At 31.6% G+C, this 25,319-nt stretch overlaps 1 protein-coding gene across 1 annotated transcript in view; it reads left to right on the top strand.

Annotated features, from left to right (window-relative positions):
• The window catches only part of LOC118193851 (uncharacterized), a 333,808-nt gene that overhangs the window by 59,420 nt on the left and 249,069 nt on the right, over positions 1 to 25,319 (top strand). Inside the window, exon 2 of the transcript XR_015042681.1 lies at positions 7,730 to 7,801. The gene's annotated coding sequence lies outside the window, so the exon portion shown is untranslated. The remainder of the gene's footprint in view (positions 1 to 7,729; positions 7,802 to 25,319) is intronic.

Here is a 25,319-nt window from a genome sequence, read left to right as displayed (position 1 = left end):
TCTGTTGGAATTCAATCCATTACGAACCTGTACTCACTTATCAGTACATATGATCTGGTCTTCGTTTAGCATACATATTACGGACATTGTCTGAAATTCAGATGTAATATGCATGGCTGAAATTAAGATACTGATATTGTATAGAGAGATAGGACAAAAACGTTTACTATCAATAAATGATAAATAAATAATGTATTGTTTTTTTATTTGAAATAACTTATTTGAAAATACGTTCTACTTGTGCAGTTGTTGAAATAAATAAGTTAATTTGTAAGATCGAAAAAAATACGTAACTAATATTTTTATAAATATTCGTCGGAAAGAAATATTAGCAATTAAAATAGCTAATTTTCTAAGCATGTTATTTCAGGCCTTTGCCACAATTATTGTTCTAACATTGCATTGAATTATTATTGCATTGAAATATCTAAGATTTAAAAAAATGTAATTAAATAAAATTAAATTTTACAGTAGGCGTATTTTAAAGATATCTAATCACGATATTTTCTCAGTTGAGAGAAATATTACCTCAGAAACTTTGAATTCAGTTGAATAACTAGGTAGTTTGTAAATATTTAGTTTTTCCATCAAATCAATATTAACGAAGCATTATTATAATGAAGTATCACATTTCTTCATGCGTGCTCTCGTAATGTAAATAATAAGCGCAACTAACTGGAAAAATGGAAAGTCCTGGCTTAAAAATCCTTCCATTTTGCTAATCAGTTGAAAGGAAAGTTAATTTTTCATGTTTCCGCTTCCGATAAATCTACTAGTCTCTCCACTAGCACCAGAACTAAAATTTTGTGAACGCATAATTTAACCCCGCTTATATCTGGTCGAGTAGGTCTCGTGTATCTACGTAATCACCCTTCAAAAAGAGGAAAGTATAAGGAATTTTCGTAGTCCATTGTTTGGCTTTCGTGACATAGCATGTCCACTTAGGAACTGAATGATACATGGTTCAAGTTGCTTGGCACAGTTGATTTTTCGCGTATCCAGCATCAAAGTGCCTAATAATATCCATAGCAGGTTGCTGAAAATAAGCAATCATTTAATACATTAGAAATTATCTCTGCTTAAAGCGTAAATTTATTACTTAAGGAAACAGACCTTTCAGTATTTAAATGAATATTTATATAAACGTCATTTATTTTCCCGAAATAGTAGAAATATGCGAAAATAGAAAAGCTGTTGTATTACCTAATAAAACTGTACAGTGACCTAAAAAAACATAGCTCTTTCGTCAAAGATATTATTTCACGGTACGTAATTTCGCCTTCTAATTTTATTCATGTTTATATTATCTTAAAAAGAGCTCACAGCGCTTTTAAAACTTTCATTCGTTATGCGCAACACTCAGTTCTTGGAAAATCGAGCAAAAACAAATATTTTGATTAGGAGTCATGACCCCAGTTCGCGCTTATGCCATCGTCAACATTGGCGGGCCGTTCCGGTGACCTTCTCTAGCCGTCTGTTCAACGTCATATGGATGCATTTATGCATCCTGTGGAGGTCTGGTCTCTTCTAATTCTGGAGACCAAGGTTTCAATTTCTTCTTTAATGGTAGTCGTCATAAATTGTCTGGAGTATGTTCTAGGAGAGAGTAAAATGAGAGAGGTCAACAAGAAGTCATTTATCTCGAGGGTCAGTCATCTTTGATGTTGCTTCTGCTTGGTGGATAACTCCTCCATTTTTTTATTTTGGGATAGGAGCCATGGCTTCCTGCTGTTGAGTTTTACCATAAATACGTCTGGTTAGAGAGATAGGCTTAAACTTCTGACAGTATTGGGATGTAACAGCAAAACAGAAAAAGGCTGAGTTAATATTTATATGTTCACGAACAGTATTAATCAGGTTACTTAATAAGAAATAAATCCAATAAATAAACTGGACTCCAAATATGTAAACTATCTGGGTTCAACTCTTCTGCATATCTGTATAACTGAAAATTTTATTTCTTTATCTTTTCCTATAAACTATAAACATATTTGATTGCAATTCAAACCAGGTTTTTCTTCCTTTTCCTTTCTCTTTGTTTTTCTCTCTCTCTTGGTTTTAAAGTATGGAACTAAAATATTTTAACTCCATATTATAAACTATTCATATTTTATATTCTGTTTCTGTAAAACAAAATATGAACACACTTCTTTCGACAAAATTAAACAATAAAGTTTCTTGGTAGTCATGCTACCCATATTTCTCTTTTAAATTTAAATAAAAGAATCAGATTAATTTTCTCAAATGGGGTTCTAAAGTTAAGTACATAAGCTTCTTTCTATTTTTGCTCTACTAAAGTTTTAAAACACTAACACATTATTTACATAACACGGAATCTTTCTACTCTAGGAAGATTAAATTATGGTATTACAAGCCGTAAAGTAAATAAACAGTATAATACACGTTATTTGCTAAAAATGCATGGTTTCAATGAGAGGAAACATTTAAAACAACAAGAAATTTTAAAGTGTGTAAATAAAACACAGAGTTTATATATTCTTTTATTTTTATAGGGGTGGGGAATCTGGATAATTTATAGGGGGAAATAAATTTTACAGGAGTGGGAATCTGAATAGCTGGAGCAGTGATAAGTGAAATTTTATTGGAAGCTAAAACTTTCTTATTTCCCTCCTTATAACTTTTAAAAAGAAAAAAGAAAAAATTTAACGCCTAAAACAGGAGTTTACAATTGAAAATTTCAAAAAATTAAAAAGGATACAATTCATTAAAATTTAAGAAAAACTGTTACTTGATTTTTGTACAAATATTTCAGTTTAACACTTGAAACAGTTTAAACTTGAGAAGTTACAATAGTTTAATAGCTAAAAAAAATTATTTCCTGCCCCCCAGAAACTGAAAATATAGAACATAAAATCTCATATTTAAAATGAGCTCTTCAAAATAGCAAAACCAAATGACGGAAACAAAATTAGCTATGATATTACAACGTGAATGAAAGCTATGTATTTACTTGATAAAAAATTAGATTTAATTATTCCAGAGGTAACTGGGCATTTATTTCAATGGATTGCTTGCTTACGAGGCTTGCAACAAATATTTCTCTCAAGTGATAGTAGTTTCTGTTTTACCAATTGAACAAATCCGTAAACGGAAAACAATAAACACTTTAAAGACGTTTTTTCAGACTTTTAAAAAACGAGAATGGAATGGAAGATCGCCAAGAGAAAGGTTTTGGTTTAGGTTAGAAAAGCTTCAGTTCTCAAAATCTTGAGCCCAAGTTCCTAAGTAGCTACGTCATAAGTGTAACGCAAGCCACGCATCAAAGATTGATCTAGAAATTACGCAGTCCAGAAAAGTAATTGCAATTTTTAGTACAGACAGGAAATACTAAAACTAAAAATGAGGAATTAAAAGCCTGTTGTTAAATTGATTTATAAAACTGATTTACATATTTTTTATCTTAGACACACACACACACACACATATACAGTGTCTCACAAAAGTGATGAGACACTTGTGCTTTACGAAAGGAAACTGTAGTAAAATAAATTAAAAAAACATGTAAAAATGTTTTGTGGGTGTGTATCGTACTTAAATTTAGTAACAATTATTACATAATATACATTTTCTCAAAATATTAAAATAGTAATTTAATAAAAATACAATTGTTTAGAACGGAGCAAAAAATGGCTCACATATGTGATGAGACACTTACTTTTCCATCAAATATTTATCCAAAAATTTTACTTCTTAAAATGTTTTAATGTTTTATTGGATTTCCTTTTATTTTTAAAACGTTATTTAATCTTCTTGGGATGGATTCGACTAATTTTTTTGTGATTTCTGGAGTGATTTTATCCCATTCTTCTTGAAGCAATGATTTTGATTGTTGTTTTGAAGAAATGGTGTGTTTGCGAATTCTTGATTTTAATTCTTGCCAAATATTCTGTATGGGATTTAAGTCTGGAGATTGTGGTGGGGTTTTTATTATTTCAGGACAATTATACAGCATCCAGAGTCTAACGTTCAAAGCAGTGTGCTTGGGGTCATTGTCCTGGTAGAATTTAAAATCGTTATGAAGGATCAATTTTCGTGCTGAAGTTTTCAAATTTTGATTTAAAACGTCAATATACTTGTACTGATCCATTATGCTGTCAATAAAAAAAAGATTACCAACTCCAGCGGACGACATACACCCTCATACCATAACTCCTCCTCCACCATGTTTTACTGTTGGCACCAAGTTCTGTTTGCGAAATTCTTTCCTGGGTTTTCTCTAAACCAAGATTCTACCGTCAGAACCAAAGATATTAAATTTACTCTCATCAGCATCAGAGTTCTTATTTATGTTGGATTTTGCGAAAGCCAGTCTGAGTTTTCTATTCTTTTCACTTACGGAGAATTTTTCCTGGCTGCTCTACCGTGATATCCAGCAGATCGAATTACTCTTCTAATAGTCTCAGGATTAACAATTACTCCATATATTGCTTGTAAATCAGCAGCAACTTTAGAAGCACTCATTCTTGGATTTTTTTTAATATTTTGAACAATAATTCGCTTTATTCCATTGGATAGCTTTGATGGTCAGCCAGGTCTTCTTTTATCCTGAATCATATGATTCTTTTTATATCGTTTAATGATATTGAAAAATCTTGAATGACTTATGTTAATTGTTTCAGCAGTTTCTCTAATAGATTTTCCACGTTCAATATGCAAATTAATAACTAATTTTCGAATTTCAGGCAAGGTTTCTTTTCGTTTAGCATTCGTGGCTGCACAGAGCTAAAAAACACAAAAATTCCAAAACAAACTGGAGAGAAATACTACAGACGATTTTATAAATTATTGCCAATTGCTTTTGACTAAAAATAAAAACTCCAAAAAATATTTTTATTGTGGTATGTAGTAGTATCTAATGGTGTCCCATCACTTATGTGAGCCTTTTTTTGCTCCGTTCTAAGCAATTGTATTTTTATTAAATTAATATTTTAATATTTTGAGAAAATGTATGTTATGTAATAATTGTTACTAAATTTACGTATGAAACACACCCACAAAAATGTTTACATGTTTTTTAATTAATTTTATTACAGTTTCCTTTTGTAAAGCACAAGTGTCCCATCACTTTTGTGAGACACTGTATATATAATTAAAAATTTGAAGAAGCATAAAAAATTTTACTTATTCTCTACGAATTATTATGAGGTTAGTTTTTTAATTAATTAGAATAATGCCCATAAATATTATCATTTGAAATATAATTTACTTTTTATCAAGTTATCTAATTAAAAAATTAAATATTCAAATTTGTAAGGACTGAGATTATTGGCTTTAATTACTTTATTAATTAATTAGAAAAATACTTTATTAATCAATAACGTGCTGACTACATTTATAAAGGAAATTAAAAGTCTTATGCTTTGTTGACTGGCAATTCTGAGAACCGACTGTGCACGAGGACGTGCAGTAGATAAAGACAATTTGTTTCGTACAGGAGCAGCGCATTATTTTGAAAATCAATAAGGGGCTTATTCATTTCAAAGCTAAATTTAAAGTTTTATGCTATCCAAATGTAATCATCTGAGAATCTGCTGTGTGCGAGGATGAATGGAAGGCAATTAGAAGTCTTAATTTTCTCGCAGTGGCAACACTTGCGAAGGGCTAGCGAAAAAAATTGTTTTCCTGTCTACTGAAAGCATGATCGTGTCTACGGATTTTCTTTTGCCACAACAGGATTTTATGTGTCAAATGAAAGCAGTATACGCTCTTTGATATATAAAAAATCTAGCATCTTATTAATCTCAAGTAAAGTAATAATATCAGAATAAGGGTGTTCGCTGTGTCTCAGCACAGTAGTATTCAAAATATTGGGCTTTTAAGAACAAATGCATGATTGCTATAATGGAGTAAATATAAAAAATTAATATAAAAGCCGTCAGTATAAGACAAACATTTTCTTTCATATTTCTAATTCTCTGTATTTATGCACAATTGATTTAATTTTACCATACAGCAAAATTTGGGAGTAATTACTTAAAAAAAATTAGTTTTTAAGTAACTTCTTTTCCAACTCAAGAAGTTGATTGGCATTTTACCTCAGAATTATAAGCAAAATATTATCTCTAGTCAAAACTTGTTTGAAAATATTGACTGTTTTTCCCGCTTTAGTGAACTTCATTCTTTGCTAGCCTTTAAAATCTATGACAGCAGATGTTTACTGGATCAAAGCAATCAATTAAGGGCACAGAAAATTCTGTTTATAAGCAGACGATATTTTTAGAAAAAAATAGGTTCAGATATCATAGTAGTAAATGCTATCAATTGTCGTTTGGTAGATTTGTTGAAATTCATTAAAAAAGGAATGTTAAAAATATTACAAACGCGTTGTGTACCTGAATGAGATCTAATTTTCATTTAAAATTCTTTATATATCACATGTTTTTAATATGAAAATTCTCCCTTTCTGTTTTTTCCACATATTTTCATATATATTATCCTGTATCTCCATATATATAGTTTCCTGTATACCCATATATATTCCAAATATTAATACGGATATTCTGTAACTCGTCATACTTTTACTTTGTTTAGACTAAATACTTTAAACTGCCGCATACCTCTACTTGACACATTACACGGAAGACTTTTGAGCGACAACTGCAACAAAATGGCTAAGAGCCATTGACTAAAATAAGAAAATTACGCAGTATTCATGGGCTCTTAACCTACACTTAATTTCATCTCTCCTTTGTGTTTATGCCATTTTTCAAATCAGGCCTTAGAAGAAATAAAATATTACTATTTATACGGACGGATTCTGGCTCGAGAAGGAGTAAGAACTTGTCTTATTGTATTTGCTGCCTTGCTCTGATATTAATTATAAGAAATTTAATTTAGAAATTTCTAATTCTCATTGTGCTCAGATTACGACAATAATTTACGTTTAAGAAACAAAATTCTTCTTGTTTTAAAGCATTCACTGCAAAGCTTCCCTTTCTTTACAGTAGAATTACCAGACGCTACGATTCGATTCTTCACACATTTAAAAGTCAAGTATAATATATACTGGTAAAGGCCGTTAATGGCCGATTGCCTTTTATTAAGTGATAAGACATAGACATAGTTATAATATGGACGAAATATAACGCTGTTAAGTTAACCTAGTGCCAGAGTGTCGCTATGGTAAACAAATATAGTGAATTTTAAAGAGTGCATTTATTCTATTGTGGTTTATGCTCTATCAACGAAGTAGATTTAATTCAGTCCAATAAGTTTAAATGAAATGCAAGAAAAATGCATATAATTTGATATTTCGTACAAGGAAGTCATGTGGTGTTACACATCAGGATTTTTTGTTTTAGTGTAGATAATTCTCCACACTGGAATTATTTGAAATAAACGTCAGTATAAAAATTATATTCAACATCAGTATATTTGTATATTAATATATTAATTATATTAGTATATTAATATATGAATTATATTAGTATATTAGTATATTCAATTTAGCGTAAAAAATTATATTCAATATATTTTGTATTATATTGTAAATCTTGAATTACAAAGTGTAATCACTTTGATCACAAAGAGTAAATTCCTTGCAGACACCAACCTTTAAAATTCATGCAAAAAATTTCTATAAATTGGAATTGTTTCCTTTGTGTCATGATTATTAACGTTTATGTATATTTTGACAAATATTTTGAAAATTAAATTAAAAATGTAGGTAAAATATCTTGTTTTGTTTAAAATTTTTTTTTCATTTTAGGGGGAAAAATCGATGTGGTATCTGATTTCTTATCGTCCATATGGCCCCCACGCAATATGACCGCTGCTTTGAGTAAGAATTTTTATAGTAGCAATTTTCTGTCATTCATTTTTTCGTCTTCTTAACATTTTAAAATTTTATATTACATTGAATTTTTAAGCTCATTTAAAAATTCAAGTTAACATTATCTAGAAAGTTCTCTATCTTAAGCAGTTGTTTATACTCTAAACTTCAGTCCTCCCCCCCCCCGAGAGGGTTTGTGGCGTGCCAGTTTCAGTTAAAAACGGCCTATAACCATTTTTTCCTGGGTTTTTTTCCATTCCTTTTAAGAAAAATCTGCATGCTTTTGTAAAATATATTCAGAAAGTTATAATTTCATGTGAAATATCTATTAAAAATATTAGAAGTAGAATATTGCTTTAATAATCCCACAATGCTGCGAAAGATTCGAAACCGAAAACCCAAACATTCAAACTTTTTCTTGTTCCAAGATTTTTGACTTAAAAAAACATAAAAAAATCCATTAAACATTTAAATTCAAAACGTTGGCAACATTAGTTTTAATGGCGTTTAGTGGAAGCGTTCGTTAAAAAGAATGAGATTAATATACAATTTGTGGACCTAAATTATAGTTCTTGTATTTATAGAGAAAGAATATAGTGTTCCATATTTTAGAAATTATTTATTTACGCTAGCACTTCATCTGATTTAAAGGGATTATGGAATCGTATTAAAATTTTTGAATGTTACGCAAATATTTTTTGTCAAATTTTGTAATTTTGAAGAAATAAAATGCGAGAATCAAGGGTTTTAAAAATGTACTTTTTTAATTAAATTTTATTTGCGCTTCCTTAATGAATACAAATTTATTTTTAAAAACTGCATTCTTAAACTTGTTTTTCAATAAACTCAGGTATCAAATTTTAATTTAAAAAAACTCTCTTACTAATTATTTGGATTTGAGAAAATACAGAAATCGTCACCATTCTACAAATTTCTCTTTAACGAGTATCGCGTATTTTGCTTTCATCATCTCTTTTCTAATTTTAATTATTTTGAAAGAATAAAAAGAAAACATAATTGCACAGAATGTTGATATATTCAAAGATTTTTTAATAATAAAAGTCAAAATCTGAAGAGTTCTTTCTATGTTAATAAATTAACTTAGTAAGAACCTGTCAACTTAGTAAGAACCTCAACACTGTCAACCAGCCAGCTCTTAGTCAACCACTGACGGATTAAAGAAGTTGGCAATTAACCGTAACCAGATTAATCCCGGCCTTATCTAAAAAAGCGTGAAGTTTATCGCGAAACGATGAGAAACTATCACTATCGATCAGGCTAAAGTAAATCTCCTACGGAAAACATAAAAAGGAAAAAAAGAAAAAATATGACAGTTTAAAATAGTGATAGCAAATGGTGTCTTCATATGTAAAAACCGTTTTTATCCTCAACAGTGTCTAATTTAATTGTATGTAAAATGAAATTTATAAATATTGTTAAACCATTCTCTAAAGCAGCCGAGCCGTATAAAATCGCTCAACACTGGTGGTTCAGTGCGGGGTTCGAATCCTCGCGAACAAGCTGGTTACAGAGACGTTTTTGTGGTTTTTCCCGTGTTTCTTTTACAAAGTCTTACAAAATCTCTTACAAAGTTACGAATCAGTTTCTCTTACAAAGTCCTCCACGAAGGCATCCCTTCCCTTAGGCAGATAGCCCTTGAGTGCCTTACCATAATCAAGCAAACCAAAAAAAACAAACTATCCTTTAAGAATAAACTGCTAAATCATAAAAATAAACTATGTATATAACCATTAATCTTTTGTTGCCTATTAATTTCTGTCAGAATACAAGAGAAGCATAAGTAAAAACTCTGTTCTTTATGCTTTGAAAGGTGTTCTTAAAACTTAAATGCTGATTTTATTTACGTAGCCAAACAGATCTGTTATCCAGATAAAACTACTTAAAAGTTAAGGTAAATTGTTAATAATATTTTATGTTAACTTTAATATGGGTTATTTTTTTAACTGTTTTAGGATTAAACTTGATTTTGAGTTAACCGTGGGCATTGTGTGCATTATTATTCTGGTTAATCTGGAGTCTAGTGTACATTGTATAAAACTAGAAAAGTTACAGAGAACTTAATCGTAAAGGAACCACGTTTTATATATAATTCTGAAGTAGAAATTCATCGCAGCAAGGAGCGCCTGTCGTCGGCAAGAAGCTTGAGCTCTATACAGGAGACAGTACTACTTTCTTTTCGACTTTCAATTCTACCCCCAATTTTGATGGAGAGCGCCACGAGGGGGACGAGTCCGAGAGTTTCCCACCCTTCTACCGCTATCACCAACCTCTCGAGAGGACTTTCTGCTCGCCGCATAAGAGGACACTGTCTCCCATGCCGCACAGACACTTTATATTTACAAGCATCCATGTCTTCTTCGTTCTTCGGGATTTGATCCCGGACCTTTCTTTGCAGCAGTGAGTGTCGCTAACCACTATCCTGGTTGGGCGGCATTTTGGAGTATTTTATTGAGGAGCATAATTTAGATGCATTATTTTTAAACAAGTGATTATAAAAAAGAAAAATATATTTTTGAAAACTGTAAAATCAGTCAGAAATGTTGTACATAAATTTCAGCTTTTATTTATCGGAGATTTACTTATAAGAGCGTGGCTGTTGGCAGTGTCTCCTTTATTTAAGGAGGTTTTGTACATATTTGCTACAATTGCTTCCAGTTTTAATTTACAGCAACATAATCATCCCTTAAACTAATGCTTTACACACCTTGTTTTATTTTAAAATGTTTACACTGAAAGCAAATATTTCTTTCATATTGTTTCTATTGCTGTAAATTCTTGTAAATATTTGTATTTATTTACCAACAATTTGGTTTTTATACTATATTTTTTAAATGATTAATGTGTTGTTTTATGTACTTATTTTTGCGGGATGATTTTAAGTTTTTAATTTTTATTTTATTTAATCTTGAAACTGTGGTTATCTGTTTTAATTATGTATGTTTATCTTATGCTTTAATTTGTATATCTTTTGTTTTGAGCCTATTGAAACTACATTTGTAAGGGTAGGCCAATTCGAACTGAAGATACACCAGAACCTCTCCTGCCGATCCTTAACGATATTTGCCGATTTTTCATAAAATGCGATAATATAGAATATTTAAGAAAACGCATTTTTGAAATATTAGGAGCAATTTTTTTGTTAAGCTTCAGAACTGGTTACCTTCCCTTGAGGAAAGTATAAATATGAAGTTGAATTCAGTTCAGTCATGCTACTTTTGCTACTGTGTTTCCCGCTGAATGGTTACTGCTTTTAATTTTATTCTGCGAGCGAGTTTGATGCTTTACCTAGCGTTCAGAGAGCTTCTCATTTTGTCTGTATTTTATTGCTTGAATTATTTGTAATCTTATCTTGTCTGTAAAGGCTGTTATTCATCTCAGTAAAGTTTTATATCTTCTACAGCTCCCTGATATAATTATTTAAAAAGATCTCTACAAATCTGAAGCGCACGATACAGCAGTATATTGTTATGAGTTTCTGTAATATTAAACTACGCAAATTATTTAGATTGCCTGAATACAAGCTAATTTCAGAAGTAGTTTATATAAACAATTTAAACTTTAATTATTTTACTTAACAGGGGAATGACTCGTATATTTTTCATTTTTCAGAGTAATTGCATCCAGTTTTTGCCTGTAATTGATTAAAATTATGCATTTCTTTAGTTTATTATACTAGAAGAAATCAACTTTAAAACTCCAATTAAAATTTGTTTGTCTATTCCCTAAAAAAAATGCAGACTCAGGATTTTTGAGACCCTAAGTCTATTTAAACAGGAGTTTCGAGATTCAATGATTCTTTTAAATAAACTATGATGCCAACTTAATAAAATATTAAAACTGAAAATCTATCCCGCTTAGGATTCTCCGAAATTGCATGATGCTTCAGACAAATTACTCTTCGGAAAAAACCAAGTTATTTTTATCTATAATAGCATGCGTATGCAGCAAAATATCTAAACATTTTTAATAAGAAATTTCCAGGGAAATTTCGGCACTATCTATCTTATCTCAAAATGTTTATTAATTGTACTTCTGTACAGTAAGTAGTGCAACATAATGGAAGTCTTGAATAACGACGAACGTCTCACAATTCTTATGTGGCACATTACGAATTGCACACAATTTCGTCACCCTGAATTCGGATCTAAATTTGTTTTATTTGCGTTTTTATAGCTTAAATGCATATGTAAATTAAAAGAAAAGTCTTTGCATAAACAACTATAATAATAATAAGAAAAGAAGGAAAATTTTTAAAGTATTTTTAAATATTACATCATCACTGAAGAACTGCAAGTCTTCTTGGCCAGCAGAAATTTAAATGAATATATAGTTTATAAAGCAAATAACCTATTTAACAAGAAGGAGAAATACTATGTGACAACCAAGTAGTGGTATCCTAATAAGCTGAGATGAATAGAGCATACTGTTGAATGACGATGCCATCAGTTTTTTTCACGACCAGACTGAAGAAGATAGAGACCACTTCTTGAAAGCTGATCCACTCAATAAATAAATAAATAAATAAATAAATAAATGCACATGCACAAAAAAGTAAAGGGCAGCTAGGTTTTCCACCTCCAAGAGGAAGACTAGACAGATTCAAATCAAACTGAATTTTAAAAAATTACGAGATTGCAAACGCAGGTTAAACCAAATCAAAAGCTATTTGGATATGGGGAAGGATGCTTTCGCGGAGGCTTTTTTCGTTGATTCTTTTCTACATTATATATTGGGTTAGCCATGAAAGATCCCAACGCAGCCAGGCTTTGCGGAGGAAATCGAGTCCGGCACCAAAAATTAATCTCATCCCTTCGGTAAACATCGTCGCGCATGAATACTGCAGTTTCATACTTATTTTCCAGATGAACCTATTATACTATTAGTAAATGCAATAAAAATATCGCTTAAATGTGAAAAAAACAATTCACTTTATATTACATGCGATTGGACATACTGCAGGTATTCATTTTACCTTATGAACTTACTCAGAATTTGACGGTCATGGGAATTTTGGAATTTACTGACTTTGTTTCAGTATTGTTACTAGTGGACTCTGTGCTTGCGACGATGTTGTGGAAAATGTGTAACACATTTCATTGCGTTGTAGGTTGCATGGTATTGCCAGAAGTGCATTTAAAGTGAGTTTAGGGCAGCTCTCTGTATGCTGGCCTCCTGTTTCTATGATCTGGTTAGGAGCTCCGGAGCCTTTGCAGTCTTGTGCGACTTTTTGTTCTTTCAGTTATTATTGCTATATTTATATGATTAAATTTTTTTGTTTGTGTCACTATTATTTTCTGTATTGTCTATCTATGATTACGTTATGCCTAGACCTAGGTATTATGTTTTTATTGTTGAATTATAGCTCCTTGTACTATGAGTTATTTACTTATATTTGGAAGCCTCGTGGAATATTTCGTGGAACGCCGGGAGTTTTATATTTGTTTTCATAATTAAAAAAGTGTAAAAAAATATTTCTATACCTTTTAAAGAAATGCTTTGGCAATGAAATATTAGCATTATAAAGTCATTTATTGAAAATATTTTAGTATAAAAGAGATCTGAAAATTCGACATAATTATTGGTCGAATAACACAGAACTTAACAAGGATTGCTCATTAAAGCAGATACTCTTTTTGGCAAAAAAGCAACCCTTTTATTTAGCTAAACAAACTTGGTTTTATGCAAGACGAGTATATTTACAAAACTTTGAAATCAGATTGTAATTTTATTTATTATTATTATTCCATTTTTTGGCTTATAATAGTGAAATTAATACTTGGATAGATTTTCAGAATCCGTGAGTCAGTATGATAGTAATACTTCAATTTTTCAAAGGAATTTGAATTTTAAACTGTCTAATTTTAAAATATTATTTTCGTTTTTCGAGTGCAGAGGCTTCCTGAAATTCAAACTATATAAAATTCATAATTCAACAGTTACATACTGATCAATATGAGATTAGCTTTCACTTGCATTTTTCAACAATTGTCGTTAAAAAAAATTTGTAACTTTCAAGTTTCTAAAGCTTACAGTTTTGCTTAAAGTAGCTGTCTCAGAAAATACCTATTTTTACTTTTTTATATGATTTTGGAGTATGAATTGAAGAACACTGTGAAAAAGCTTAAATCAGAATTTCTCCCGGTTCCAAATAATTTCTAATATCATGGACATGTTTAAAAAATAATAAAAATAAATTTTAAAAAAATTAAAAATAAAAGTACTCTCGCTAGACCTGATGCTTGAATATTGAGAACTCCCAGGAACACGATTCACCATTATTACTACGATAACGCAGGCTACCCCAAGCCATGGCTATAGACCTATGAACTTATACGAGAAAGAACGCATCTGTGAGGGTAGACATGATTGACAGTATCGAGATGTGCTTCGGTTTCTGGGTAACATCATTTTCCACTTTATCTCGGCGAGTCGATAAAGGCACTTTTTCTTCTGTGCCAGGCGGAAGAATCTTCTGTTGCATCTGTATACAGACATGATTTTATTCCATCTCCTATGGATTGGAAGCAAGAATATTCGCCACAATAAAATGTAATGGCTGAAATATATCCTTTCGCTTGTTATTACTGCAGACAAAAATTATCAAGGGGGGATGGAATTACCGAAAATGTATAAGTAAATTAGCAATTATAAATATTTCTTCAATAGATGAAAACTTTCTAACTGTTTAATTAACTGCGAATAAGCGAATAAAGAAATTAATTAGTTAATAAATGAAATAAAAAAAAAGAAACGAATATTAAATAAAAGATTTTGCAATAAATTATTTTGACTGCATTTAAAAAAAAAACACCTTACTTCAATAAGTTAACAAATTTTATTTTTTATTATAATTTTAGAATTATTTGACTCTTCGCCGTTCAGACGTAATTTCAGAATGAGCATACTTTATGCATATTTGATTGATTTGAATGAAAATATGATACATAAAATGTAAAAATGCTCTAATTTTAACATGCTTCTTGGATAAAAACTGGAACAAAGAAATGAAAAAAGTAAGAGATTCTGAATAAGATAACATTATTCTGATTTTTAAAACCGTATTTTCTCTCTTGATTTTTGTAGAGACTTGAATTTTTTCTAAATAAGAAACGAGAAGAAATAACTGCTTCCTCACCGGGATTAAAACCACGAAATTTCAGATTGCTAGCGGGACATGCTAACCACATATCTGACGAGAATATGTGTTAGGTATTGAAAATAATTTCTTATAAGTCAGAAATAAAAGTACATAATTATTCATAATTCCGTAAAAATTCGTGATAAGTAACCTGCGCGCAATCGATGCCAAGTTTCATTGTGCTAAGATAGACACAACTGACTACTTAAAAAAAATCATAGTTCACAAATGCACATCCACTGTTGTTGATGCAGTAAATATCTAGGTGATAAACCGTTTCGTTCCGCAAGTATGCCGCAGAGTATCAGGACAAGCCAAAGCAACAGTGTCGGTGACACATTTGTAAAGATTCTTGAAGTAAGCCGGGAGTGGAAACAAAAAGAAAAAATTCTGGACAAATCTTACAAGAAAATATTCCAATGGAAGCAATTCGAAGATTGACGTGAGCGTTACATTTACACGTTATCACCTTTTTCTACGGATTTAATCCCCCTCAGAGAGAAATTTCAATGGAGATACTCTGTCAAATAGTCACTTTAACATTCCGATTACGTTAATCTAACCATTTTGTATGATATGAGATCTTTCCTGTGGCTTCATTCCGTTTCCCTACCAGAATGCAAATGAGTTTTAAGAGTATTTAAGATGAGGTTTTCGAATTGTAAGATAGAGAGAGTTTCTGCCTCTCGAAGTCACGTTACTAGGTTTCCGCTAGCTCCGATAAGATTGTATTCTTTCGTTTTCTATTATAATTGCAGACATTTAAATTGCTATGTAGGGGAGAAATATAAGCCAACTTCGCGCTAAATCAGTTGTGTAGCCTTTGGCAGCTAGTCTTAGTTTTAAATTTGAATTTGACTATTACTGTAAATTACATCACCACAAGTAACTGTAGATCTGTGAGCAGAGACACGCAGGTTATGTTCAAAGTTCTGGTTTAATAAAAAGGTTATTTGGTAACCTTACCAGGTCTTTGTCGTTATCTTCGAGAGCTAATTCGCTTCAAGTCTGTTAAGAGTTTGTATACCAGTTTATGCTACCAAAGAACACCAAACTGTATAACTTTGTGACTTTTGTGCAAATATTTGCTTAGTAATTTCATAAACAGTGTTGATAATAGTATAGTATACTCTCAAATAGTCACTTTGTGACAAATGTGTACTTAAATAATCACATAAGCAGTATCGATAAATGAATAGTCTAGTTCCAAATAGTCTCCTTTTGATAAAGGTTTATTTAGATAATCTCATAAGCAATGTCGATAATAGTATTTACACATTCATACGAGTTCATAATGCATTAAATGTGCGAAAAACCGATGTTAGCCTGACGAAATTTATTTTCCCAAAAGAAACAGTTTACAGTTCTGGAACATTTCCCCAAAGTACTCAAACAGTTCTTCTCCAGAGCACAATCAGCAGTTACGACTTCAAACTACTAAGCACATTAAACGCAAGTCAATACAAAAGACCTCAATGAGTAAGCTAGCACAATGATATCTCAATACTCTGAGCTAAACTCTGAAATCAATCTCAACTAAACTGAAAACGTATGCTCTTTTTGGTCTTATATAGTTTTCCCTCGTTCGCTGTGAAATTTACATTTGATTTCTCGTTTTCCATCACCAGTTTGGCAGTATCTCTCCAAAACGTGCCCTTGCAACCTTAGTTTTCCTGCGAAGCTTCAAACTCCTGAGGCCTTTCATGTTACAATATGCAAGAGATATTACAATTTTACATATAATTTCATTACAATTATTTAGATATATATACAAAACTCGTAACATTATAGTCTCAAATAGTCTCTTTGTGACAAATATTTATTCAGATAATCTCATAAGCAGGGTCGATTAGTATAGTACAGTCTCTAATAGTCTCTTTGTGACAAATATTTGCATTGATAATCTCATAAGCAGCGTCGATAATGGTCATTGTGGTAGTGAGTCGGATACTGTTTTATTTAAAAAAGAACCATCACTATTATTAATCAGAATTATTATTCACTATTACCGTTGTAAAACAGAAACACTTTTATATTTTCTTGTAAATTCTGTTGACGCATATATATATATGCCATATCGGCAAAGATATAGACATTAAGCGTTTGTAAAATGTGTTTAAAAAACCTACTAGTATACCTTATAGTCGTATAACTTCTACTTTTCATGCTCATGTAGCATATATATAAACTATTTACCTAAGTTTCGTAAATAAATGTCTTATATTAAAGCATAATACTCCTTTCAATGAATTATACCAGAGAAAGTTGGAAAATTGCTTAAAAGGGTGCAAAGATAAACAAATTAACGTAAGTACCAAAGGTTATTTGAATGGAAGTATAGAAAGGAATTTAGTAAATTTTCTTTTTAGTTTGAAATTTTTTATCATATGAAAATTTACGAAACTTGTGAAAATAATGACATACTAATTCAGAAGTCAAACAACAAAAATTAGCGTTATATTTACAAAATTTTCACAGGACTAGTCTCGATGATTTTACCGAACCATCGAGACTAGTCCTGTGAAAATTTTGTAAATATAACACTGATTTTTGTTGTTTGACTTCTGAATTAGTATTTATTCGGCGTGTTATTGTGTCTTAATAATGTCATAGTTCAACGTATATTCAGTGAAAAAGAAATTGGATAAAGAAATCTCATCCAATACTGGTAAATGTATAACAAATTTTAGGATTTCAAGCTTTTTCAGTTCTCCGCTGTTTATTCATTTTAACGTGGCCTTATTTTAATATATTTTTTAATCAATTTAAGTTTTTGTAGGTGAAAGGCACGATTTGTGCCAACAGGAGCCTATGCAGAATTTAACTGTAATGCCAGATGAAAATCCGGACAGTGCATATTAGTCTGGTAATTACGTTTTGCTATTTGTCCTGTACTTTTCACTCTGGTGTATACCAATTAGCACAACCACGATCATTTGGAAGACCTATAATTCTATTCTTGACAAGATTACAGTTGATATTCCGTGTTCCCATATTCTGGGAGAAAAATATCACTGTCTACATTATCATCATCATTTAAGATCAGATGTCGGGGGGGGGGAGATTAGACTGTGGAACAAAGACCTTCTCATATAAAAAAATGACTAAAGCTGTGGAACTGTTTTTGTCCGAGAATTTTTTTTTATAAATATTTAAGTACTAGATCATCGTAAAATCACACAGTTAATAGACACGATTTAGACCAGCGATTCTCAACCGGTGGTACGCGTACCACTGGTGGTATGCAAAAGAAAAATAGGTGGTGCTCAAAGAAACATCTTTGAAACACGAGAAAAATCTCGTGAAGAAAAAGAACAATTGATAGAAATTTGCTGTATTCGAACTCTAACTGAAGATTTCAAAAATAGCAAACTTGTTAACTTTTGGCTGAATCCACGAAAACAATTTAGAAGCATTTCAAATAAAGGTATTAAATTTTTATTGCATTTCTGCAAAATCTATTTGCGTGAACAAGGATTTTCTTCCATGTTGTATTTGAAAAATAAATACAGACCAAATTAAAAGTGGATCCCCAATTCCCGGTTAAAACGAAGTGAAATAAGACCAGACAATAAAGAAACTGATCTCTCTTAAACAAGCCCAAATTTCACATTAAATTTTAGATTTAAAGTATTATAACTTTAAATTTTGATAATTAAAATGGTAACCAATTTTTAATCGAATATTTTTTATGTGTGCATATTTAATACAAATAGCCAAATTTAATACATAATTCAATTTCTCAAATATTAAAAAAAGCATATTTTGCTATTGCACAACAGGTTGTACTATAGCAAAATATACTTTTTTTTTATGTTTGAGAAATTGAAAAATAATCATTGTTAAATGCAGTGGGGGTACTGAAGTTTTTCAATTTTTGTTTAGAAGGTACGCGTTAGTCGAAAGGTTGAGAACCGCTGATTTAGACAAATTGTGGAGTGAATATCTGATTTACTGAATTATATATCTAAATAGTTACATCATAACAAACGTCCAGCTGAATGATTACGTGCAGTTAGAAGCTAGTAAGATGGATATTTTTATTGGATACATTTATTTCTAAGACAGGCAAGGTGTAAATTTGCCAGTAAAGTGTAGACAAGTACACATTAAAGTGACGGTCATTCAAGTTTTCGGATTAATCCCACGGGATTTTTATCTTGTACGATTTGCGAAGGATGTTCTTTTAGCTTCCGCTCACCGTTAATCTCCAGGGTCTTTGCGACTGCCATCGCTGATGCTGTTACTTTGGTTGATCCAGAGAAATGGCAATTTACACTGCTAAGAAATCTGCCCCTTTAAACGTGTCGGAACAGTGAGCGTATATTGTTTAACTTTACATAACCTCTTACGGTAATTACTGATATTTCTGACAATTACGAAAAGCAAACAGCGAAGTTTTATTAATGTTGTGGATTTCGATTCTTTTTTAACTAATTTTGTATTTCCTTTTCCTGATTAAGTAATTTTTAGAAAGTCAACCAACCGTGTTACCTGTATTTCCAGCAGGGATTTTTCTTAGTTACCATTTCAAAGGTCTTTCCCAACATTTACATATCCCTTGTTTTATACAAGGGATACTCAGGACTTAATTCCTAAAATTAAAAGTGCCGAAGCCGGAAAACTGTCAGGAAAATTGGAAAAACAATGATAGAAAAAATAAATGAATAAATAAATAAATAAATAATAATAATAATAATAAAAAAAAAAAAAAAAAAAAGATAAATAAATTTAAGAAGTCTTAAAGGTCATTTAAAAGGGTTTGTTAAAGGCTTTTTACGCTGTTGCAAAATTCGCAGTTTACCAGCCTGATGTTGTTCTCACTCCCGCTTAAACGCCCTTTTTTTATTTCCTCTTTATTATTAAGCATCGTTTTCATCGCACTTACGCCATATACAATTCAATAGAAAAATCACACAAGATTTAAAAGAAGCATGTGCTTAGAATCTTAGTTAACTGTTACACACTTTTCTATATACAGTCTTTTTTCGGTTCATCATATTCAGTCATCTTAATAAGATGTGCATACAAAACATATTTGTCTTTTCATTCTTAACGTTATTGTGCTAACTTTATTTATTAAACATTACGTTCTTCGCACACAGCGACATATTCAATTTTTAAAATTCAGTTCAACAGAAATCACAAAATATTTAAAAAAAAGCATATCTTGAGAATTTCAATTTCTCGTGCTGGAGCTAAAAATGGTTTATTCCGTAGAGTTTTGACACTACTCGTTTTTAAATCGTTGAGTTTGCTAATCAGAAATTCATAAAAATTTTACAAAATATTAAATAAATAATGAAATATATAACATCAATCTATGAAAATGATGAATATTTTTAATTAAATACTCTGCAGATACTCATTCTACACACGACGCTTGCTAGAACAATCGCTCATTATTATGATCATTCTATTGCAATTACTAATACCAGAAATTCCCTCCTGATAAGAACATGTCAGTCCATTTTCTGTATAGTGACCACTCATTATAACGTCATTTTTCTTTAGGGGTTAGGGGTTAATTTAAAAAGCGTCACTTTTATTCATTATTATTATGTGTATACCTATTGACAAATGTACATGATCATTATAAAAAAGAAATCTGGATTAATAAAATATTTTGGTTTAACACAATTTCAACTCAAATTTTTATTAGTGACAAAATTTCGTAGGAACCGAAATAAATGAAAAGATATAACCACACTTCTGAAAATAGACTGAAAATAAATTGCAATTAAACTATTACTTATTTATTTGTTTATTGTTTTTTAAAAGTTTCACTAGAATTTTTAAATAATTTAGGATGACCCTCTATATATTTTGGTGCAGTGCAATAATTGTTTTCTTTTGGTGTAATATCTCTCTCAGGGTAGGGTACGAACTGCGCCGAATATGATCGAAAATCCCCGTCCCCCTCTTTTCTAATGCACGAACTGCGCGACGTTTCCTGTTCCCCATTTCTTTCCAGGAAGATTGGGTGCTACAAAAAGTCGTTTATCGCCATTAATGGGACATTCTGTTGAGACTGCAAGCCTTTATTTTCGTTTATCAATATTGTAAAAACTGTGCATGTAAAACAAACATTAATTTAAATTCTGGCGTGTGCTAAAAAATAAATTTCTTTTACACTCATTTTAAAGTTTTATGATGCTTAAAGGAATGATGAGCCAGATCTTTTTTATTCTCTGTAAGAATTAAAAACTTTCCAAGTTGTAGATTTTAGTCGCTGATAATATATATCAGTTTTGAATAGTAAAATTGATAGATTAATGACATTTAATCTATCAGTATAATTTGTATGCTTTATAATTATTTAATTTATGATATTATTATCATAAATGAAAGATGTTTGTAATGCTAATATGTATGCTTACCAGTACCATTTATTTTCTTTGTTAGCTCTCGCATTTATTACTGTTATTCAAGTAATTAGCCTGCTTGTTAGATATTTTTTACTTGTTCTTGTGATATGTAATTCTATTTATTTAGTTTTATTTTCCTCTTGGCTACAATTGACACGAAAAGTTAAATTGTAACCCTGTAGGCAGCAGGGGGGAAGAAATTTTGATTGGCGCAGTTGGACTATAGCTCGACCCGGGGGGGGGGATTTTCATTAGCGCAGTTGGAGTACACCCCTCTCTCAGCACCCCACCACCAAAGTCCAAATATTGTTTAACCGTTTGATAAAAAAAAAAAAAAAAAAAAATCACTTGAAAACATTTTCATCTTCTAATTTGCAGGATTCTCCTTTCCAGAAGAGCACACTTTTTATTAGTATTTTTGGATTTATTATTTAACATTTATTGCTCCAGTAGTGCGTAATGTTTTTTGTCTTTTTTTCAGGAATAATAAATGCATAGATTGCCAGATTTCCCTTCACCTTTCGTTAAAACAGCAAAATGAGGGAAAAATTATCCAGTTTTTAACTAGAAATATTCTTAAAAATATTTATGTAGCTTCGCTATTTTTAGGCAAGGGAGCAGCTTCCTCGCGATATGCAGATCTGTAAAAAAAAAAAAAAAAAAAAGCGAGAGAAAGGAAGAGAAAGAAGTAAGAAAACCCAAAACTCGTGTTTTCCATTCTGACCTTTGCTGGGCTAGAAGGGTAAAAGATTATTCAACGACAGATAGGATTTTTAGAAAACGTTTTTTATACGCTTCCTGTCTTTGAGCATCAATATTCGACGGGCGGAAGCTACAGGTGTGACCAGTGGCGCCACCTACTGCTCTGAATTGAAATGTTAAATATAAAAGCTCTTGTTTCCGCTTTTCTGGTAATTAGGAAAAAGGAAGAAATATTCCGAACTTCTAAAAACATTATTTATTGACATTCTTGCGTTCGTAAATCAGATACTGAGGATTTCCTGTCGGTTTAACTTCTTATTTGTGAAACAGAAACAAGTTTAAACATATAAAACGTTCCTAATTCAGTTTTTTAATGGGGTTTTTTAACGGTTTTTTTTTTTTTTTTTTTTTTTTTTTTTTTACACGCCAGTCGTCTAATTGCTTATTTCTCTTGCGCAGTTTTATGTTTAGTTTGTATTTCTTTCTGCTTCAAGGAGTCTTTCTATATTCTCAGTTGGACTCTGTGGGTTTTCATAATACGGATGATGTTGAATACTATGCATCTGTCATTTGTCTTTATTATTCACAACAACGCATGTAAAAAAGGAATTATAAGAACTTACCCCAGAGATTTGTTTTGTATGTTATATTTTTAATTCCTTATACGAAGTAAAGGAAGTATTGTCATCTCGAAAAATTTCCGTTGTTGGATTTCACTGAAATTATCTATTTCGACAGTTCCTGAAACCACTTTGATTTTTTTTGCGTGACATCTTTACGTACGAGCAGAAAAAAAAAAAAAAAAAAAAAAAAAAAAAAAACCCGTTCAAAAACCCCATTCTCTTCATTTCTAAAACGCAATGCAAAATGATTTTTTTTCGTGACTTCTGTACTTAGCTACATAAGCATATATCTCACATAATTGAAACAGGATTAGCCGTAGAACGTAGGAATTTTGTGCATAGGACTGCTATACCATCCAGGTGTGCACCTCTGTCTCTTATCGCAATCGGCAGACGAAATTTTCGAATTGAATAAAATGTTCAAATTAAATGAAAAAGAAAGCAATTTTCAAAAAATAAATGCATCTTAATTCTTCAATTTTATTAACAACAATTATGTTCTTTACGCAAATTGTAACCAATTAAAAGAGAGGTGACCTTTTATTTAAAAAAATTCAGATCAGTTATGTTGAAAGAAACTGTATTGCATTCAGCGTATCTACTTGTGGCGACTATCTCTTAAAGCGACCAGTATTTCTGAGAATACATTTTCACTTATTGGTACAGAACATCCCATTTCTAAATCGACAACGTCTACCGGCAAGCAACATCATCTGAAACTACCGTTGGTCACCCGAGACAGGGTTCACTGTATTTGCAAGCTGTCTATCTGTATTATATTTATACCTATTTCATTCTGATATACATTTTGATTAACATTGTATAAATTTTCTGAGTAATTTGGATTCGATGTTCTAATCCTGGTGCATGCACAGTTGATTCTTTACGTTTCTTGGTGCGGAGAAAATACTGGAAAAAAAAAAAAAAAAGTTCTGTACTGGCACCCGAACTAAAATATGGCTGACAATAACTTGGAGCTCGTAGCTCTACCTAGTCTCCTCTTAAAAGGGGGGGGAAGTAAAAAATTATCGCTTTCTCCCTACACATGGTGTCATACTGTTAAGTGGTGAGAATGTTCACGCAGTACATGACGAAGCTATTGTTGCACAGCTACTTCTTTTAAGTTTTTTGATCCGAAAAAATCATAAAAATTATCTCTATGACCGACTGAACCTATTTTCGGTACTTACGGTTATAATATTTCTCCCGCCTTCTAAGCATGCCTTCGTGGGTAAATGGCCAGTACGCTCGGCGCGTATTCGAGAGGTGCGACGTTCGAGTCTAGGTGAGGGCATTGCTCATTTTTCATGTCTGCTGCTTCTAAATAGCCAAAGGACTCTGCAGTGGCGCCCGAACTAAAAACGGTGGTGGATGATGATTCTCCACCAGGATTTTGCGATTGAGTGCCCTAATTCCCAGTCACTCTTTAAAAGGGGGAGTATATAAGGTATTTCTCCCGCCTTCTTAGAACGCCTTCGTGGTGTAATAGCCAGCACACTCGTCGCGTATTCAAGAAGTTCGTGGTTCGAGTCTCGGCGAGGGCATTGCTCATTTTTCATCTCTCCCGCTTCGAAATAACCTAATGACTCTACATGGCAACAATATGTGCCTGTAACGTTGTTAAGTAAATGTTTGTATTATACAATATATTATATTATTAGTTTTCAGTTCTTATTTTATTCCGTGAAATAATGAAACAAATGTTGACAAAGCTGTCATCTAGATATAAGTAAAATGCATTATAAATTATTTCAATGATGATGTGCTAGTGGGGATCAACTTCTTTAAATGCAAGGGCCAGTTTAATATGTATTTTAGCGCTATATTTGGACAATATGTTTTATTTTAACCCATGTTTAGAAAAAAAAGCTTTGGAATAATAAACGCTATTTATTTCTAACAGTAGTTACTATATATTTATTCCAAATTCTTTTTTAATAATACTTCGAAACTTTATCCTAATTGTTTTTACAATAAGGACAATATTGAAAGAAATTATAAAGCTACTTTGAATGCAGCTTTCAGTAAAATATTCATTCTTAAATTTTTAAGCCTAAAATGTAATGCAAGTTAAATCAAAGCACTGAATTCTCCAACGCGAAGAACCTCACTAAAATGTTTTTTTTTTTAGGGTTGATCATTTCATCAAGACCTGAAATTCTTCAGATACATTAGGCCAGACCTCGGCAAGCTATGATCCTCGGGTCACCGATTGACCCATTTCAAAATTTCAAGTGACCCACTTGAGTTCGGAAAATAAAGTTTAACATGTAAAAATTGTTGTTGTTGTTGTTGTTGACTACTGCTCACTTGTCTGACCTATAGTCAACCCAAGCCCACGAAATTCCTCGTGGCAAGGAGCGCAAGATACGCCTGTCGTTGGCAACAGCCTTGAGCACTTTACATGTGACAGTGCGATTTAGCTCACTTTCGCCCCCAATTATCATGGAGAGCACCCTGGGGGTGAGGGGAACGGGTAATAGGGTCTCCCATCCCTGTTACCCTACAACCAACCTCTGGAGAGGACTTTCGGCCCGCCACATATTTAAAGTGCCCCCATGACTTACGGACACTATACATTTACAAACATCCATGCCTTCTCTGGGATTCAAACTCTAGTCCTTCGGTACGGCAGTCAGCGATGCTAACAGCTATCCCAGTTGGGCGGCCATGTA

This window comes from Stegodyphus dumicola, chromosome 8 (genome assembly GCF_044657685.1).
Source record: "Stegodyphus dumicola isolate Sdum_Otavi_A_Nest chromosome 8, ASM4465768v1".
NCBI lineage: Eukaryota > Metazoa > Arthropoda > Arachnida > Araneae > Eresidae > Stegodyphus > Stegodyphus dumicola.
Note: the sequence above shows the minus strand (reverse complement) of the source record. Positions and strands in the feature narration are given on the sequence as shown.